Source organism: Oncorhynchus mykiss, unplaced genomic scaffold (assembly GCF_013265735.2).
Source record: "Oncorhynchus mykiss isolate Arlee unplaced genomic scaffold, USDA_OmykA_1.1 un_scaffold_466, whole genome shotgun sequence".
NCBI classification, from domain to species: Eukaryota; Metazoa; Chordata; class Actinopteri; order Salmoniformes; family Salmonidae; genus Oncorhynchus; species Oncorhynchus mykiss.
In genome coordinates, this window is record NW_023493913.1 from 35,194 (window position 1) to 54,713 (window position 19,520).

At 41.5% G+C, this 19,520-nt stretch overlaps 25 non-coding genes across 25 annotated transcripts; 13 read left to right on the forward strand and 12 right to left on the reverse strand.

Annotated features, from left to right (window-relative positions):
* Positions 1-102: 102 nt before the first annotated feature.
* Positions 103-175, forward strand: trnak-uuu. The gene has a single exon. It is a non-coding gene; the product is annotated as a tRNA-Lys (tRNA).
* A 1,248-nt stretch (positions 176-1,423) lies between these two features.
* Positions 1,424-1,495, reverse strand: trnaw-cca. Its single transcript has one exon. It is a non-coding gene; the product is annotated as a tRNA-Trp (tRNA).
* A 168-nt stretch (positions 1,496-1,663) lies between these two features.
* On the forward strand, positions 1,664-1,736 carry trnak-uuu. The gene has a single exon. It is a non-coding gene; the product is annotated as a tRNA-Lys (tRNA).
* A 1,248-nt stretch (positions 1,737-2,984) lies between these two features.
* trnaw-cca lies at positions 2,985-3,056 on the reverse strand. Its single transcript has one exon. It is a non-coding gene; the product is annotated as a tRNA-Trp (tRNA).
* A 168-nt stretch (positions 3,057-3,224) lies between these two features.
* trnak-uuu lies at positions 3,225-3,297 on the forward strand. The gene has a single exon. It is a non-coding gene; the product is annotated as a tRNA-Lys (tRNA).
* A 1,248-nt stretch (positions 3,298-4,545) lies between these two features.
* trnaw-cca lies at positions 4,546-4,617 on the reverse strand. The gene has a single exon. It is a non-coding gene; the product is annotated as a tRNA-Trp (tRNA).
* Positions 4,618-4,785: 168 nt separating this feature from the next.
* Positions 4,786-4,858, forward strand: trnak-uuu. Its single transcript has one exon. It is a non-coding gene; the product is annotated as a tRNA-Lys (tRNA).
* Positions 4,859-6,106: 1,248 nt separating this feature from the next.
* On the reverse strand, positions 6,107-6,178 carry trnaw-cca. The gene has a single exon. It is a non-coding gene; the product is annotated as a tRNA-Trp (tRNA).
* Positions 6,179-6,346: 168 nt separating this feature from the next.
* trnak-uuu lies at positions 6,347-6,419 on the forward strand. Its single transcript has one exon. It is a non-coding gene; the product is annotated as a tRNA-Lys (tRNA).
* Positions 6,420-7,667: 1,248 nt separating this feature from the next.
* On the reverse strand, positions 7,668-7,739 carry trnaw-cca. Its single transcript has one exon. It is a non-coding gene; the product is annotated as a tRNA-Trp (tRNA).
* Positions 7,740-7,907: 168 nt separating this feature from the next.
* trnak-uuu lies at positions 7,908-7,980 on the forward strand. The gene has a single exon. It is a non-coding gene; the product is annotated as a tRNA-Lys (tRNA).
* A 1,246-nt stretch (positions 7,981-9,226) lies between these two features.
* On the reverse strand, positions 9,227-9,298 carry trnaw-cca. The gene has a single exon. It is a non-coding gene; the product is annotated as a tRNA-Trp (tRNA).
* Positions 9,299-9,466: 168 nt separating this feature from the next.
* On the forward strand, positions 9,467-9,539 carry trnak-uuu. Its single transcript has one exon. It is a non-coding gene; the product is annotated as a tRNA-Lys (tRNA).
* Positions 9,540-10,788: 1,249 nt separating this feature from the next.
* On the reverse strand, positions 10,789-10,860 carry trnaw-cca. Its single transcript has one exon. It is a non-coding gene; the product is annotated as a tRNA-Trp (tRNA).
* Positions 10,861-11,028: 168 nt separating this feature from the next.
* On the forward strand, positions 11,029-11,101 carry trnak-uuu. Its single transcript has one exon. It is a non-coding gene; the product is annotated as a tRNA-Lys (tRNA).
* A 1,246-nt stretch (positions 11,102-12,347) lies between these two features.
* trnaw-cca lies at positions 12,348-12,419 on the reverse strand. The gene has a single exon. It is a non-coding gene; the product is annotated as a tRNA-Trp (tRNA).
* A 168-nt stretch (positions 12,420-12,587) lies between these two features.
* trnak-uuu lies at positions 12,588-12,660 on the forward strand. The gene has a single exon. It is a non-coding gene; the product is annotated as a tRNA-Lys (tRNA).
* Positions 12,661-13,906: 1,246 nt separating this feature from the next.
* Positions 13,907-13,978, reverse strand: trnaw-cca. The gene has a single exon. It is a non-coding gene; the product is annotated as a tRNA-Trp (tRNA).
* Positions 13,979-14,146: 168 nt separating this feature from the next.
* trnak-uuu lies at positions 14,147-14,219 on the forward strand. The gene has a single exon. It is a non-coding gene; the product is annotated as a tRNA-Lys (tRNA).
* A 1,248-nt stretch (positions 14,220-15,467) lies between these two features.
* Positions 15,468-15,539, reverse strand: trnaw-cca. Its single transcript has one exon. It is a non-coding gene; the product is annotated as a tRNA-Trp (tRNA).
* Positions 15,540-15,707: 168 nt separating this feature from the next.
* Positions 15,708-15,780, forward strand: trnak-uuu. The gene has a single exon. It is a non-coding gene; the product is annotated as a tRNA-Lys (tRNA).
* Positions 15,781-17,028: 1,248 nt separating this feature from the next.
* On the reverse strand, positions 17,029-17,100 carry trnaw-cca. Its single transcript has one exon. It is a non-coding gene; the product is annotated as a tRNA-Trp (tRNA).
* Positions 17,101-17,268: 168 nt separating this feature from the next.
* On the forward strand, positions 17,269-17,341 carry trnak-uuu. The gene has a single exon. It is a non-coding gene; the product is annotated as a tRNA-Lys (tRNA).
* A 1,248-nt stretch (positions 17,342-18,589) lies between these two features.
* trnaw-cca lies at positions 18,590-18,661 on the reverse strand. Its single transcript has one exon. It is a non-coding gene; the product is annotated as a tRNA-Trp (tRNA).
* A 168-nt stretch (positions 18,662-18,829) lies between these two features.
* trnak-uuu lies at positions 18,830-18,902 on the forward strand. Its single transcript has one exon. It is a non-coding gene; the product is annotated as a tRNA-Lys (tRNA).
* Positions 18,903-19,520: the final 618 nt, after the last annotated feature.

Genomic DNA, 19,520 nt, shown 5'->3' on the forward strand with positions numbered 1-19,520 from the left:
GAGGCCTGGTTCTCTGGGGAAATGAACCATCTGACAATACCACCACCATCAGCACGTGCCTCTGCCCGGCAGGTTAAGTGTCTGAAAATAAGCAGATGCAGAGCCCAGATAGCTCAGTCGGTAGAGCATCAGACTTTTAATCTGAGGGTCCAGGGTTCAAGTCCCTGTTTGGGCGTTGCTTTAATGTTTACCTTTTCTGGCGCAGGTGTTCTGCTAGCAACCCACCTCGACAACATCCGGTGAAATTGCAGAGCGCCAAATTCAAAATATAGAAATAGTCAATATAAACATTCACAAAAATACAAGTGCTATACATCGGCTTAAAGATGAACTTCTTGTTAATCCAGCCGCTTTGTCACATTTCAAATAGGATTTACTGCGAAAGCCTACCATGCGATTATCTGAGGACAGCGCCCCACTTACAAAAACATATTCCAACCAAGTAGACGAGTCACAAAAGTCATAAATAGCGATAAAATGAATCACTTACCTTTGAACATCTTCATCTGGTTGCAGTCACAAGAGTCCCAGCTCCACAATAAAGGTTTGTTTTGTTCGAGAAAGTCCCTCTTTATATCCCAAAAACTCTGTTTTGTTGGCGCATTGTGTTCAGTAATACACTGGCTCAAAGGAGGTCAAAACATGCAGACGAATACATCCTAATAGTACCGGCAAAGTTTGTTGAAACATGTCAAACGATGTTCATAATTAATCCTCACGTTGTCAATTGTCTAAATAATACATTTTCAACCGGACAATTGCGTATTCAATAGAAATGAAAAACAACGAAGGGCGCGCACTCTGTCACGCGCGCAAACCAGTACTGCATGCTTCCTCAGTCCACTGACAGCAAGGTCTCATTCTTCTTCATTTTTCAGAAAACAAGTCTAAACCAATGTCTAAAGACTGTTGACATCTAGTGGTAGCCATAGGAACTGCAATCTGGATCCTAACCCATTAGAAACTCAATAGGCATTCAATTGAAAACTACCCACATCAAAAAAATCCCACCTCCTGGATAACTTTTCTTCAGGTTTTTGCCTGCCATATCAGTTCTGTTATACTCAGAGACATTATTTTAACAGTTTTGGAAACTGTAGAGTGTGTTCTATCCAAATCTACCATTTATATGCATATCCTAGTTTCTGGGCCTGAGTAACAGGAAGTTTACTTTGGGAACGTTTCTCATCCAGGCATCAAAAAACTGCCCCCAAGCATACATATCGAACTCCCTGTTCGAAGACTGACAATCACATGATTTCATTTAAGATTTTGCAGTGTGACAGGTTTTTGTGAGAGACAATTTTCATCAAAAGCAGCATTGGTTTGTTCGTTTCTGTGCGAGATTAGTACTGTAAAGCCACATTGGTACTTGTGCTGATTCACTGAGTAAAGGCGGCAGAGATTGCACACCTAAAAACCATGACCACGACGTGAGTTGAACACGCAACCTTCTGATCTGGAGTCAGACGCGCTACCATTGCGCCACGAGGTCATTGACATTTAACATCTTTGGAGAGGATGCCTAGTTCAGATTTTAATGAGTGTATAATTTGGAATGGAGGCCTGGTTCTCTGGGGAAATGAACCATCTGACAATGCCACCACCATCAGCACGTGCCTCTGCCCGGCAGGTTAAGTGTCTGAAAATAAGCAAATGCAGAGCCCAGATAGCTCAGTCGGTAGAGCATCAGACTTTTAATCTGAGGGTCCAGGGTTCAAGTCCCTGTTTGGGCGTTGCTTTAATGTTTACCTTTTCTGGCGCAGGTGTTCTGCTAGCAACCCACCTCGACAACATCCGGTGAAATTGCAGAGCGCCAAATTCAAAATATAGAAATAGTCAATATAAACATTCACAAAAATACAAGTGCTATACATCGGCTTAAAGATGAACTTCTTGTTAATCCAGCCGCTTTGTCACATTTCAAATAGGATTTACTGCGAAAGCCTACCATGCGATTATCTGAGGACAGAGCCCCACTTACAAAAACATATTCCAACCAAGTAGACGAGTCACAAAAGTCATAAATAGCGATAAAATGAATCACTTACCTTTGAACATCTTCATCTGGTTGCAGTCACAAGAGTCCCAGCTCCACAATAAAGGTTTGTTTTGTTCGAGAAAGTCCCTCTTTATATCCCAAAAACTCTGTTTTGTTGGCGCATTGTGTTCAGTAATACACTGGCTCAAAGGAGGTCAAAACATGCAGACGAATACATCCTAATAGTACCGGCAAAGTTCGTTGAAACATGTCAAACGATGTTCATAATTAATCCTCACGTTGTCAATTGTCTAAATAATACATTTTCAACCGGACAATTGCGTATTCAATAGAAATGAAAAACAACGAAGGGCGCGCACTCTGTCACGCGCGCAAACCAGTACTGCATGCTTCCTCAGTCCACTGACAGCAAGGTCTCATTCTTCTTCATTTTTCAGAAAACAAGTCTAAACCAATGTCTAAAGACTGTTGACATCTAGTGGTAGCCATAGGAACTGCAATCTGGATCCTAACCCATTAGAAACTCAATAGGCATTCAATTGAAAACTACCCACATCAAAAAAATCCCACCTCCTGGATAACTTTTCTTCAGGTTTTTGCCTGCCATATCAGTTCTGTTATACTCAGAGACATTATTTTAACAGTTTTGGAAACTGTAGAGTGTGTTCTATCCAAATCTACCATTTATATGCATATCCTAGTTTCTGGGCCTGAGTAACAGGCAGTTTACTTTGGGAACGTTTCTCATCCAGGCATCAAAAAACTGCCCCCAAGCATACATATCGAACTCCCTGTTCGAAGACTGACAATCACATGATTTCATTTAAGATTTTGCAGTGTGACAGGTTTTTGTGAGAGACAATTTTCATCAAAAGCAGCATTGGTTTGTTCGTTTCTGTGCGAGATTAGTACTGTAAAGCCACATTGGTACTTGTGCTGATTCACTGAGTAAAGGCGGCAGAGATTGCACACATAAAAACCATGACCACGACGTGAGTTGAACACGCAACCTTCTGATCTGGAGTCAGACGCGCTACCATTGCGCCACGAGGTCATTGACATTTAACATCTTTGGAGAGGATGCCTAGTTCAGATTTTAATGAGTGTATAATTTGGAATGGAGGCCTGGTTCTCTGGGGAAATGAACCATCTGACAATACCACCACCATCAGCACGTGCCTCTGCCCGGCAGGTTAAGTGTCTGAAAATAAGCAGATGCAGAGCCCAGATAGCTCAGTCGGTAGAGCATCAGACTTTTAATCTGAGGGTCCAGGGTTCAAGTCCCTGTTTGGGCGTTGCTTTAATGTTTACCTTTTCTGGCGCAGGTGTTCTGCTAGCAACCCACCTCGACAACATCCGGTGAAATTGCAGAGCGCCAAATTCAAAATATAGAAATAGTCAATATAAACATTCACAAAAATACAAGTGCTATACATCGGCTTAAAGATGAACTTCTTGTTAATCCAGCCGCTTTGTCACATTTCAAATAGGATTTACTGCGAAAGCCTACCATGCGATTATCTGAGGACAGCGCCGCACTTACAAAAACATATTCCAACCAAGTAGACGAGTCACAAAAGTCATAAATAGCGATAAAATGAATCACTTACCTTTGAACATCTTCATCTGGTTGCAGTCACAAGAGTCCCAGCTCCACAATAAAGGTTTGTTTTGTTCGAGAAAGTCCCTCTTTATATCCCAAAAACTCTGTTTTGTTGGCGCATTGTGTTCAGTAATACACTGGCTCAAAGGAGGTCAAAACATGCAGACGAATACATCCTAATAGTACCGGCAAAGTTTGTTGAAACATGTCAAACGATGTTCATAATTAATCCTCACGTTGTCAATTGTCTAAATAATACATTTTCAACCGGACAATTGCGTATTCAATAGAAATGAAAAACAACGAAGGGCGCGCACTCTGTCACGCGCGCAAACCAGTACTGCATGCTTCCTCAGTCCACTGACAGCAAGGTCTCATTCTTCTTCATTTTTCAGAAAACAAGTCTAAACCAATGTCTAAAGACTGTTGACATCTAGTGGTAGCCATAGGAACTGCAATCTGGATCCTAACCCATTAGAAACTCAATAGGCATTCAATTGAAAACTACCCACATCAAAAAAATCCCACCTCCTGGATAACTTTTCTTCAGGTTTTTGCCTGCCATATCAGTTCTGTTATACTCAGAGACATTATTTTAACAGTTTTGGAAACTGTAGAGTGTGTTCTATCCAAATCTACCATTTATATGCATATCCTAGTTTCTGGGCCTGAGTAACAGGCAGTTTACTTTGGGAACGTTTCTCATCCAGGCATCAAAAAACTGCCCCCAAGCATACATATCGAACTCCCTGTTCGAAGACTGACAATCACATGATTTCATTTAAGATTTTGCAGTGTGACAGGTTTTTGTGAGAGACAATTTTCATCAAAAGCAGCATTGGTTTGTTCGTTTCTGTGCGAGATTAGTACTGTAAAGCCACATTGGTACTTGTGCTGATTCACTGAGTAAAGGCGGCAGAGATTGCACACCTAAAAACCATGACCACGACGTGAGTTGAACACGCAACCTTCTGATCTGGAGTCAGACGCGCTACCATTGCGCCACGAGGTCATTGACATTTAACATCTTTGGAGAGGATGCCTAGTTCAGATTTTAATGAGTGTATAATTTGGAATGGAGGCCTGGTTCTCTGGGGAAATGAACCATCTGACAATGCCACCACCATCAGCACGTGCCTCTGCCCGGCAGGTTAAGTGTCTGAAAATAAGCAAATGCAGAGCCCAGATAGCTCAGTCGGTAGAGCATCAGACTTTTAATCTGAGGGTCCAGGGTTCAAGTCCCTGTTTGGGCGTTGCTTTAATGTTTACCTTTTCTGGCGCAGGTGTTCTGCTAGCAACCCACCTCGACAACATCCGGTGAAATTGCAGAGCGCCAAATTCAAAATATAGAAATAGTCAATATAAACATTCACAAAAATACAAGTGCTATACATCGGCTTAAAGATGAACTTCTTGTTAATCCAGCCGCTTTGTCACATTTCAAATAGGATTTACTGCGAAAGCCTACCATGCGATTATCTGAGGACAGCGCCCCACTTACAAAAACATATTCCAACCAAGTAGACGAGTCACAAAAGTCATAAATAGCGATAAAATGAATCACTTACCTTTGAACATCTTCATCTGGTTGCAGTCACAAGAGTCCCAGCTCCACAATAAAGGTTTGTTTTGTTCGAGAAAGTCCCTCTTTATATCCCAAAAACTCTGTTTTGTTGGCGCATTGTGTTCAGTAATACACTGGCTCAAAGGAGGTCAAAACATGCAGACGAATACATCCTAATAGTACCGGCAAAGTTCGTTGAAACATGTCAAACGATGTTCATAATTAATCCTCACGTTGTCAATTGTCTAAATAATACATTTTCAACCGGACAATTGCGTATTCAATAGAAATGAAAAACAACGAAGGGCGCGCACTCTGTCACGCGCGCAAACCAGTACTGCATGCTTCCTCAGTCCACTGACAGCAAGGTCTCATTCTTCTTCATTTTTCAGAAAACAAGTCTAAACCAATGTCTAAAGACTGTTGACATCTAGTGGTAGCCATAGGAACTGCAATCTGGATCCTAACCCATTAGAAACTCAATAGGCATTCAATTGAAAACTACCCACATCAAAAAAATCCCACCTCCTGGATAACTTTTCTTCAGGTTTTTGCCTGCCATATCAGTTCTGTTATACTCAGAGACATTATTTTAACAGTTTTGGAAACTGTAGAGTGTGTTCTATCCAAATCTACCATTTATATGCATATCCTAGTTTCTGGGCCTGAGTAACAGGCAGTTTACTTTGGGAACGTTTCTCATCCAGGCATCAAAAAACTGCCCCCAAGCATACATATCGAACTCCCTGTTCGAAGACTGACAATCACATGATTTCATTTAAGATTTTGCAGTGTGACAGGTTTTTGTGAGAGACAATTTTCATCAAAAGCAGCATTGGTTTGTTCGTTTCTGTGCGAGATTAGTACTGTAAAGCCACATTGGTACTTGTGCTGATTCACTGAGTAAAGGCGGCAGAGATTGCACACCTAAAAACCATGACCACGACGTGAGTTGAACACGCAACCTTCTGATCTGGAGTCAGACGCGCTACCATTGCGCCACGAGGTCATTGACATTTAACATCTTTGGAGAGGATGCCTAGTTCAGATTTTAATGAGTGTATAATTTGGAATGGAGGCCTGGTTCTCTGGGGAAATGAACCATCTGACAATGCCACCACCATCAGCACGTGCCTCTGCCCGGCAGGTTAAGTGTCTGAAAATAAGCAAATGCAGAGCCCAGATAGCTCAGTCGGTAGAGCATCAGACTTTTAATCTGAGGGTCCAGGGTTCAAGTCCCTGTTTGGGCGTTGCTTTAATGTTTACCTTTTCTGGCGCAGGTGTTCTGCTAGCAACCCACCTCGACAACATCCGGTGAAATTGCAGAGCGCCAAATTCAAAATATAGAAATAGTCAATATAAACATTCACAAAAATACAAGTGCTATACATCGGCTTAAAGATGAACTTCTTGTTAATCCAGCCGCTTTGTCACATTTCAAATAGGATTTACTGCGAAAGCCTACCATGCGATTATCTGAGGACAGCGCCCCACTTACAAAAACATATTCCAACCAAGTAGACGAGTCACAAAAGTCATAAATAGCGATAAAATGAATCACTTACCTTTGAACATCTTCATCTGGTTGCAGTCACAAGAGTCCCAGCTCCACAATAAAGGTTTGTTTTGTTCGAGAAAGTCCCTCTTTATATCCCAAAAACTCTGTTTTGTTGGCGCATTGTGTTCAGTAATACACTGGCTCAAAGGAGGTCAAAACATGCAGACGAATACATCCTAATAGTACCGGCAAAGTTCGTTGAAACATGTCAAACGATGTTCATAATTAATCCTCACGTTGTCAATTGTCTAAATAATACATTTTCAACCGGACAATTGCGTATTCAATAGAAATGAAAAACAACGAAGGGCGCGCACTCTGTCACGCGCGCAAACCAGTACTGCATGCTTCCTCAGTCCACTGACAGCAAGGTCTCATTCTTCTTCATTTTTCAGAAAACAAGTCTAAACCAATGTCTAAAGACTGTTGACATCTAGTGGTAGCCATAGGAACTGCAATCTGGATCCTAACCCATTAGAAACTCAATAGGCATTCAATTGAAAACTACCCACATCAAAAAAATCCCACCTCCTGGATAACTTTTCTTCAGGTTTTTGCCTGCCATATCAGTTCTGTTATACTCAGAGACATTATTTTAACAGTTTTGGAAACTGTAGAGTGTGTTCTATCCAAATCTACCATTTATATGCATATCCTAGTTTCTGGGCCTGAGTAACAGGCAGTTTACTTTGGGAACGTTTCTCATCCAGGCATCAAAAAACTGCCCCCAAGCATACATATCGAACTCCCTGTTCGAAGACTGACAATCACATGATTTCATTTAAGATTTTGCAGTGTGACAGGTTTTTGTGAGAGACAATTTTCATCAAAAGCAGCATTGGTTTGTTCGTTTCTGTGCGAGATTAGTACTGTAAAGCCACATTGGTACTTGTGCTGATTCACTGAGTAAAGGCGGCAGAGATTGCACACATAAAAACCATGACCACGACGTGAGTTGAACACGCAACCTTCTGATCTGGAGTCAGACGCGCTACCATTGCGCCACGAGGTCATTGACATTTAACATCTTTGGAGAGGATGCCTAGTTCAGATTTTAATGAGTGTATAATTTGGAATGGAGGCCTGGTTCTCTGGGGAAATGAACCATCTGACAATGCCACCACCATCAGCACGTGCCTCTGCCCGGCAGGTTAAGTGTCTGAAAATAAGCAGATGCAGAGCCCAGATAGCTCAGTCGGTAGAGCATCAGACTTTTAATCTGAGGGTCCAGGGTTCAAGTCCCTGTTTGGGCGTTGCTTTAATGTTTACCTTTTCTGGCGCAGGTGTTCTGCTAGCAACCCACCTCGACAACATCCGGTGAAATTGCAGAGCGCCAAATTCAAAATATAGAAATAGTCAATATAAACATTCACAAAAATACAAGTGCTATACATCGGCTTAAAGATGAACTTCTTGTTAATCCAGCCGCTTTGTCACATTTCAAATAGGATTTACTGCGAAAGCCTACCATGCGATTATCTGAGGACAGCGCCCCACTTACAAAAACATATTCCAACCAAGTAGACGAGTCACAAAAGTCATAAATAGCGATAAAATGAATCACTTACCTTTGAACATCTTCATCTGGTTGCAGTCACAAGAGTCCCAGCTCCACAATAAAGGTTTGTTTTGTTCGAGAAAGTCCCTCTTTATATCCCAAAAACTCTGTTTTGTTGGCGCATTGTGTTCAGTAATACACTGGCTCAAAGGAGGTCAAAACATGCAGACGAATACATCCTAATAGTACCGGCAAAGTTTGTTGAAACATGTCAAACGATGTTCATAATTAATCCTCACGTTGTCAATTGTCTAAATAATACATTTTCAACCGGACAATTGCGTATTCAATAGAAATGAAAAACAACGAAGGGCGCGCACTCTGTCACGCGCGCAAACCAGTACTGCATGCTTCCTCAGTCCACTGACAGCAAGGTCTCATTCTTCTTCATTTTTCAGAAAACAAGTCTAAACCAATGTCTAAAGACTGTTGACATCTAGTGGTAGCCATAGGAACTGCAATCTGGATCCTAACCCATTAGAAACTCAATAGGCATTCAATTGAAAACTACCCACATCAAAAAAATCCCACCTCCTGGATAACTTTTCTTCAGGTTTTTGCCTGCCATATCAGTTCTGTTATACTCAGAGACATTATTTTAACAGTTTTGGAAACTGTAGAGTGTGTTCTATCCAAATCTACCATTTATATGCATATCCTAGTTTCTGGGCCTGAGTAACAGGCAGTTTACTTTGGGAACGTTTCTCATCCAGGCATCAAAAAACTGCCCCCAAGCATACATTAAACTCCCTGTTCGAAGACTGACAATCACATGATTTCATTTAAGATTTTGCAGTGTGACAGGTTTTTGTGAGAGACAATTTTCATCAAAAGCAGCATTGGTTTGTTCGTTTCTGTGCGAGATTAGTACTGTAAAGCCACATTGGTACTTGTGCTGATTCACTGAGTAAAGGCGGCAGAGATTGCACACATAAAAACCATGACCACGACGTGAGTTGAACACGCAACCTTCTGATCTGGAGTCAGACGCACTACCATTGCGCCACGAGGTCATTGACATTTAACATCTTTGGAGAGGATGCCTAGTTCAGATTTTAATGAGTGTATAATTTGGAATGGAGGCCTGGTTCTCTGGGGAAATGAACCATCTGACAATGCCACCACCATCAGCACGTGCCTCTGCCCGGCAGGTTAAGTGTCTGAAAATAAGCAGATGCAGAGCCCAGATAGCTCAGTCGGTAGAGCATCAGACTTTTAATCTGAGGGTCCAGGGTTCAAGTCCCTGTTTGGGCGTTGCTTTAATGTTTACCTTTTCTGGCGCAGGTGTTCTGCTAGCAACCCACCTCGACAACATCCGGTGAAATTGCAGAGCGCCAAATTCAAAATATAGAAATAGTCAATATAAACATTCACAAAAATACAAGTGCTATACATCGGCTTAAAGATGAACTTCTTGTTAATCCAGCCGCTTTGTCACATTTCAAATAGGATTTACTGCGAAAGCCTACCATGCGATTATCTGAGGACAGCGCCCCACTTACAAAAACATATTCCAACCAAGTAGACGAGTCACAAAAGTCATAAATAGCGATAAAATGAATCACTTACCTTTGAACATCTTCATCTGGTTGCAGTCACAAGAGTCCCAGCTCCACAATAAAGGTTTGTTTTGTTCGAGAAAGTCCCTCTTTATATCCCAAAAACTCTGTTTTGTTGGCGCATTGTGTTCAGTAATACACTGGCTCAAAGGAGGTCAAAACATGCAGACGAATACATCCTAATAGTACCGGCAAAGTTTGTTGAAACATGTCAAACGATGTTCATAATTAATCCTCACGTTGTCAATTGTCTAAATAATACATTTTCAACCGGACAATTGCGTATTCAATAGAAATGAAAAACAACGAAGGGCGCGCACTCTGTCACGCGCGCAAACCAGTACTGCATGCTTCCTCAGTCCACTGACAGCAAGGTCTCATTCTTCTTCATTTTTCAGAAAACAAGTCTAAACCAATGTCTAAAGACTGTTGACATCTAGTGGTAGCCATAGGAACTGCAATCTGGATCCTAACCCATTAGAAACTCAATAGGCATTCAATTGAAAACTACCCACATCAAAAAAATCCCACCTCCTGGATAACTTTTCTTCAGGTTTTTGCCTGCCATATCAGTTCTGTTATACTCAGAGACATTATTTTAACAGTTTTGGAAACTGTAGAGTGTGTTCTATCCAAATCTACCATTTATATGCATATCCTAGTTTCTGGGCCTGAGTAACAGGCAGTTTACTTTGGGAACGTTTCTCATCCAGGCATCAAAAAACTGCCCCCAAGCATACATATCGAACTCCCTGTTCGAAGACTGACAATCACATGATTTCATTTAAGATTTTGCAGTGTGACAGGTTTTTGTGAGAGACAATTTTCATCAAAAGCAGCATTGGTTTGTTCATTTCTGTGCGAGATTAGTACTGTAAAGCCACATTGGTACTTGTGCTGATTCACCTGAGTAAAGGCGGCAGAGATTGCACACATAAAAACCATGACCACGACGTGAGTTGAACACGCAACCTTCTGATCTGGAGTCAGACGCGCTACCATTGCGCCACGAGGTCATTGACATTTAACATCTTTGGAGAGGATGCCTAGTTCAGATTTTAATGAGTGTATAATTTGGAATGGAGGCCTGGTTCTCTGGGGAAATGAACCATCTGACAATGCCACCACCATCAGCACGTGCCTCTGCCCGGCAGGTTAAGTGTCTGAAAATAAGCAGATGCAGAGCCCAGATAGCTCAGTCGGTAGAGCATCAGACTTTTAATCTGAGGGTCCAGGGTTCAAGTCCCTGTTTGGGCGTTGCTTTAATGTTTACCTTTTCTGGCGCAGGTGTTCTGCTAGCAACCCACCTCGACAACATCCGGTGAAATTGCAGAGCGCCAAATTCAAAATATAGAAATAGTCAATATAAACATTCACAAAAATACAAGTGCTATACATCGGCTTAAAGATGAACTTCTTGTTAATCCAGCCGCTTTGTCACATTTCAAATAGGATTTACTGCGAAAGCCTACCATGCGATTATCTGAGGACAGCGCCCCACTTACAAAAACATATTCCAACCAAGTAGACGAGTCACAAAAGTCATAAATAGCGATAAAATGAATCACTTACCTTTGAACATCTTCATCTGGTTGCAGTCACAAGAGTCCCAGCTCCACAATAAAGGTTTGTTTTGTTCGAGAAAGTCCCTCTTTATATCCCAAAAACTCTGTTTTGTTGGCGCATTGTGTTCAGTAATACACTGGCTCAAAGGAGGTCAAAACATGCAGACGAATACATCCTAATAGTACCGGCAAAGTTTGTTGAAACATGTCAAACGATGTTCATAATTAATCCTCACGTTGTCAATTGTCTAAATAATACATTTTCAACCGGACAATTGCGTATTCAATAGAAATGAAAAACAACGAAGGGCGCGCACTCTGTCACGCGCGCAAACCAGTACTGCATGCTTCCTCAGTCCACTGACAGCAAGGTCTCATTCTTCTTCATTTTTCAGAAAACAAGTCTAAACCAATGTCTAAAGACTGTTGACATCTAGTGGTAGCCATAGGAACTGCAATCTGGATCCTAACCCATTAGAAACTCAATAGGCATTCAATTGAAAACTACCCACATCAAAAAAATCCCACCTCCTGGATAACTTTTCTTCAGGTTTTTGCCTGCCATATCAGTTCTGTTATACTCAGAGACATTATTTTAACAGTTTTGGAAACTGTAGAGTGTGTTCTATCCAAATCTACCATTTATATGCATATCCTAGTTTCTGGGCCTGAGTAACAGGCAGTTTACTTTGGGAACGTTTCTCATCCAGGCATCAAAAAACTGCCCCCAAGCATACATTAAACTCCCTGTTCGAAGACTGACAATCACATGATTTCATTTAAGATTTTGCAGTGTGACAGGTTTTTGTGAGAGACAATTTTCATCAAAAGCAGCATTGGTTTGTTCGTTTCTGTGCGAGATTAGTACTGTAAATCCACATTGGTACTTGTGCTGATTCACTGAGTAAAGGCGGCAGAGATTGCACACATAAAAACCATGACCACGACGTGAGTTGAACACGCAACCTTCTGATCTGGAGTCAGACGCACTACCATTGCGCCACGAGGTCATTGACATTTAACATCTTTGGAGAGGATGCCTAGTTCAGATTTTAATGAGTGTATAATTTGGAATGGAGGCCTGGTTCTCTGGGGAAATGAACCATCTGACAATGCCACCACCATCAGCACGTGCCTCTGCCCGGCAGGTTAAGTGTCTGAAAATAAGCAGATGCAGAGCCCAGATAGCTCAGTCGGTAGAGCATCAGACTTTTAATCTGAGGGTCCAGGGTTCAAGTCCCTGTTTGGGCGTTGCTTTAATGTTTACCTTTTCTGGCGCAGGTGTTCTGCTAGCAACCCACCTCGACAACATCCGGTGAAATTGCAGAGCGCCAAATTCAAAATATAGAAATAGTCAATATAAACATTCACAAAAATACAAGTGCTATACATCGGCTTAAAGATGAACTTCTTGTTAATCCAGCCGCTTTGTCACATTTCAAATAGGATTTACTGCGAAAGCCTACCATGCGATTATCTGAGGACAGCGCCCCACTTACAAAAACATATTCCAACCAAGTAGACGAGTCACAAAAGTCATAAATAGCGATAAAATGAATCACTTACCTTTGAACATCTTCATCTGGTTGCAGTCACAAGAGTCCCAGCTCCACAATAAAGGTTTGTTTTGTTCGAGAAAGTCCCTCTTTATATCCCAAAAACTCTGTTTTGTTGGCGCATTGTGTTCAGTAATACACTGGCTCAAAGGAGGTCAAAACATGCAGACGAATACATCCTAATAGTACCGGCAAAGTTTGTTGAAACATGTCAAACGATGTTCATAATTAATCCTCACGTTGTCAATTGTCTAAATAATACATTTTCAACCGGACAATTGCGTATTCAATAGAAATGAAAAACAACGAAGGGCGCGCACTCTGTCACGCGCGCAAACCAGTACTGCATGCTTCCTCAGTCCACTGACAGCAAGGTCTCATTCTTCTTCATTTTTCAGAAAACAAGTCTAAACCAATGTCTAAAGACTGTTGACATCTAGTGGTAGCCATAGGAACTGCAATCTGGATCCTAACCCATTAGAAACTCAATAGGCATTCAATTGAAAACTACCCACATCAAAAAAATCCCACCTCCTGGATAACTTTTCTTCAGGTTTTTGCCTGCCATATCAGTTCTGTTATACTCAGAGACATTATTTTAACAGTTTTGGAAACTGTAGAGTGTGTTCTATCCAAATCTACCATTTATATGCATATCCTAGTTTCTGGGCCTGAGTAACAGGCAGTTTACTTTGGGAACGTTTCTCATCCAGGCATCAAAAAACTGCCCCCAAGCATACATTAAACTCCCTGTTCGAAGACTGACAATCACATGATTTCATTTAAGATTTTGCAGTGTGACAGGTTTTTGTGAGAGACAATTTTCATCAAAAGCAGCATTGGTTTGTTCGTTTCTGTGCGAGATTAGTACTGTAAATCCACATTGGTACTTGTGCTGATTCACTGAGTAAAGGCGGCAGAGATTGCACACATAAAAACCATGACCACGACGTGAGTTGAACACGCAACCTTCTGATCTGGAGTCAGACGCACTACCATTGCGCCACGAGGTCATTGACATTTAACATCTTTGGAGAGGATGCCTAGTTCAGATTTTAATGAGTGTATAATTTGGAATGGAGGCCTGGTTCTCTGGGGAAATGAACCATCTGACAATGCCACCACCATCAGCACGTGCCTCTGCCCGGCAGGTTAAGTGTCTGAAAATAAGCAGATGCAGAGCCCAGATAGCTCAGTCGGTAGAGCATCAGACTTTTAATCTGAGGGTCCAGGGTTCAAGTCCCTGTTTGGGCGTTGCTTTAATGTTTACCTTTTCTGGCGCAGGTGTTCTGCTAGCAACCCACCTCGACAACATCCGGTGAAATTGCAGAGCGCCAAATTCAAAATATAGAAATAGTCAATATAAACATTCACAAAAATACAAGTGCTATACATCGGCTTAAAGATGAACTTCTTGTTAATCCAGCCGCTTTGTCACATTTCAAATAGGATTTACTGCGAAAGCCTACCATGCGATTATCTGAGGACAGCGCCCCACTTACAAAAACATATTCCAACCAAGTAGACGAGTCACAAAAGTCATAAATAGCGATAAAATGAATCACTTACCTTTGAACATCTTCATCTGGTTGCAGTCACAAGAGTCCCAGCTCCACAATAAAGGTTTGTTTTGTTCGAGAAAGTCCCTCTTTATATCCCAAAAACTCTGTTTTGTTGGCGCATTGTGTTCAGTAATACACTGGCTCAAAGGAGGTCAAAACATGCAGACGAATACATCCTAATAGTACCGGCAAAGTTTGTTGAAACATGTCAAACGATGTTCATAATTAATCCTCACGTTGTCAATTGTCTAAATAATACATTTTCAACCGGACAATTGCGTATTCAATAGAAATGAAAAACAACGAAGGGCGCGCACTCTGTCACGCGCGCAAACCAGTACTGCATGCTTCCTCAGTCCACTGACAGCAAGGTCTCATTCTTCTTCATTTTTCAGAAAACAAGTCTAAACCAATGTCTAAAGACTGTTGACATCTAGTGGTAGCCATAGGAACTGCAATCTGGATCCTAACCCATTAGAAACTCAATAGGCATTCAATTGAAAACTACCCACATCAAAAAAATCCCACCTCCTGGATAACTTTTCTTCAGGTTTTTGCCTGCCATATCAGTTCTGTTATACTCAGAGACATTATTTTAACAGTTTTGGAAACTGTAGAGTGTGTTCTATCCAAATCTACCATTTATATGCATATCCTAGTTTCTGGGCCTGAGTAACAGGCAGTTTACTTTGGGAACGTTTCTCATCCAGGCATCAAAAAACTGCCCCCAAGCATACATATCGAACTCCCTGTTCGAAGACTGACAATCACATGATTTCATTTAAGATTTTGCAGTGTGACAGGTTTTTGTGAGAGACAATTTTCATCAAAAGCAGCATTGGTTTGTTCATTTCTGTGCGAGATTAGTACTGTAAAGCCACATTGGTACTTGTGCTGATTCACTGAGTAAAGGCGGCAGAGATTGCACACATAAAAACCATGACCACGACGTGAGTTGAACACGCAACCTTCTGATCTGGAGTCAGACGCGCTACCATTGCGCCACGAGGTCATTGACATTTAACATCTTTGGAGAGGATGCCTAGTTCAGATTTTAATGAGTGTATAATTTGGAATGGAGGCCTGGTTCTCTGGGGAAATGAACCATCTGACAATGCCACCACCATCAGCACGTGCCTCTGCCCGGCAGGTTAAGTGTCTGAAAATAAGCAGATGCAGAGCCCAGATAGCTCAGTCGGTAGAGCATCAGACTTTTAATCTGAGGGTCCAGGGTTCAAGTCCCTGTTTGGGCGTTGCTTTAATGTTTACCTTTTCTGGCGCAGGTGTTCTGCTAGCAACCCACCTCGACAACATCCGGTGAAATTGCAGAGCGCCAAATTCAAAATATAGAAATAGTCAATATAAACATTCACAAAAATACAAGTGCTATACATCGGCTTAAAGATGAACTTCTTGTTAATCCAGCCGCTTTGTCACATTTCAAATAGGATTTACTGCGAAAGCCTACCATGCGATTATCTGAGGACAGCGCCCCACTTACAAAAACATATTCCAACCAAGTAGACGAGTCACAAAAGTCATAAATAGCGATAAAATGAATCACTTACCTTTGAACATCTTCATCTGGTTGCAGTCACAAGAGTCCCAGCTCCACAATAAAGGTTTGTTTTGTTCGAGAAAGTCCCTCTTTATATCCCAAAAACTCTGTTTTGTTGGCGCATTGTGTTCAGTAATACACTGGCTCAAAGGAGGTCAAAACATGCAGACGAATACATCCTAATAGTACCGGCAAAGTTTGTTGAAACATGTCAAACGATGTTCATAATTAATCCTCACGTTGTCAATTGTCTAAATAATACATTTTCAACCGGACAATTGCGTATTCAATAGAAATGAAAAACAACGAAGGGCGCGCACTCTGTCACGCGCGCAAACCAGTACTGCATGCTTCCTCAGTCCACTGACAGCAAGGTCTCATTCTTCTTCATTTTTCAGAAAACAAGTCTAAACCAATGTCTAAAGACTGTTGACATCTAGTGGTAGCCATAGGAACTGCAATCTGGATCCTAACCCATTAGAAACTCAATAGGCATTCAATTGAAAACTACCCACATCAAAAAAATCCCACCTCCTGGATAACTTTTCTTCAGGTTTTTGCCTGCCATATCAGTTCTGTTATACTCAGAGACATTATTTTAACAGTTTTGGAAACTGTAGAGTGTGTTCTATCCAAATCTACCATTTATATGCATATCCTAGTTTCTGGGCCTGAGTAACAGGCAGTTTACTTTGGGAACGTTTCTCATCCAGGCATCAAAAAACTGCCCCCAAGCATACATATCGAACTCCCTGTTCGAAGACTGACAATCACATGATTTCATTTAAGATTTTGCAGTGTGACAGGTTTTTGTGAGAGACAATTTTCATCAAAAGCAGCATTGGTTTGTTCATTTCTGTGCGAGATTAGTACTGTAAAGCCACATTGGTACTTGTGCTGATTCACTGAGTAAAGGCGGCAGAGATTGCACACATAAAAACCATGACCACGACGTGAGTTGAACACGCAACCTTCTGATCTGGAGTCAGACGCGCTACCATTGCACCACGAGGTCATTGACATTTAACATCTTTGGAGAGGATGCCTAGTTCAGATTTTAATGAGTGTATAATTTGGAATGGAGGCCTGGTTCTCTGGGGAAATGAACCATCTGACAATGCCACCACCATCAGCACGTGCCTCTGCCCGGCAGGTTAAGTGTCTGAAAATAAGCAGATGCAGAGCCCAGATAGCTCAGTCGGTAGAGCATCAGACTTTTAATCTGAGGGTCCAGGGTTCAAGTCCCTGTTTGGGCGTTGCTTTAATGTTTACCTTTTCTGGCGCAGGTGTTCTGCTAGCAACCCACCTCGACAACATCCGGTGAAATTGCAGAGCGCCAAATTCAAAATATAGAAATAGTCAATATAAACATTCACAAAAATACAAGTGCTATACATCGGCTTAAAGATGAACTTCTTGTTAATCCAGCCGCTTTGTCACATTTCAAATAGGATTTACTGCGAAAGCCTACCATGCGATTATCTGAGGACAGCGCCCCACTTACAAAAACATATTCCAACCAAGTAGACGAGTCACAAAAGTCATAAATAGCGATAAAATGAATCACTTACCTTTGAACATCTTCATCTGGTTGCAGTCACAAGAGTCCCAGCTCCACAATAAAGGTTTGTTTTGTTCGAGAAAGTCCCTCTTTATATCCCAAAAACTCTGTTTTGTTGGCGCATTGTGTTCAGTAATACACTGGCTCAAAGGAGGTCAAAACATGCAGACGAATACATCCTAATAGTACCGGCAAAGTTTGTTGAAACATGTCAAACGATGTTCATAATTAATCCTCACGTTGTCAATTGTCTAAATAATACATTTTCAACCGGACAATTGCGTATTCAATAGAAATGAAAAACAACGAAGGGCGCGCACTCTGTCACGCGCGCAAACCAGTACTGCATGCTTCCTCAGTCCACTGACAGCAAGGTCTCATTCTTCTTCATTTTTCAGAAAACAAGTCTAAACCAATGTCTAAAGACTGTTGACATCTAGTGGTAGCCATAGGAACTGCAATCTGGATCCTAACCCATTAGAAACTCAATAGGCATTCAATTGAAAACTACCCACATCAAAAAAATCCCACCTCCTGGATAACTTTTCTTCAGGTTTTTGCCTGCCATATCAGTTCTGTTATACTCAGAGACATTATTTTAACAGTTTTGGAAACTGTAGAGTGTGTTCTATCCAAATCTACCATTTATATGCATATCCTAGTTTCTGGGCCTGAGTAACAGGCAGTTTACTTTGGGAACGTTTCTCATCCAGGCATCAAAAAACTGCCCCCAAGCATACATATCGAACTCCCTGTTCGAAGACTGACAATCACATGATTTCATTTAAGATTTTGCAGTGTGACAGGTTTTTGTGAGAGACAATTTTCATCAAAAGCAGCATTGGTTTGTTCATTTCTGTGCGAGATTAGTACTGTAAAGCCACATTGGTACTTGTGCTGATTCACTGAGTAAAGGCGGCAGAGATTGCACACATAAAAACCATGACCACGACGTGAGTTGAACACGCAACCTTCTGATCTGGAGTCAGACGCGCTACCATTGCGCCACGAGGTCATTGACATTTAACATCTTTGGAGAGGATGCCTAGTTCAGATTTTAATGAGTGTATAATTTGGAATGGAGGCCTGGTTCTCTGGGGAAATGAACCATCTGACAATGCCACCACCATCAGCACGTGCCTCTGCCCGGCAGGTTAAGTGTCTGAAAATAAGCAGATGCAGAGCCCAGATAGCTCAGTCGGTAGAGCATCAGACTTTTAATCTGAGGGTCCAGGGTTCAAGTCCCTGTTTGGGCGTTGCTTTAATGTTTACCTTTTCTGGCGCAGGTGTTCTGCTAGCAACCCACCTCGACAACATCCGGTGAAATTGCAGAGCGCCAAATTCAAAATATAGAAATAGTCAATATAAACATTCACAAAAATACAAGTGCTATACATCGGCTTAAAGATGAACTTCTTGTTAATCCAGCCGCTTTGTCACATTTCAAATAGGATTTACTGCGAAAGCCTACCATGCGATTATCTGAGGACAGCGCCCCACTTACAAAAACATATTCCAACCAAGTAGACGAGTCACAAAAGTCATAAATAGCGATAAAATGAATCACTTACCTTTGAACATCTTCATCTGGTTGCAGTCACAAGAGTCCCAGCTCCACAATAAAGGTTTGTTTTGTTCGAGAAAGTCCCTCTTTATATCCCAAAAACTCTGTTTTGTTGGCGCATTGTGTTCAGTAATACACTGGCTCAAAGGAGGTCAAAACATGCAGACGAATACATCCTAATAGTACCGGCAAAGTTTGTTGAAACATGTCAAACGATGTTCATAATTAATCCTCACGTTGTCAATTGTCTAAATAATACATTTTCAACCGGACAATTGCGTATTCAATAGAAATGAAAAACAACGAAGGG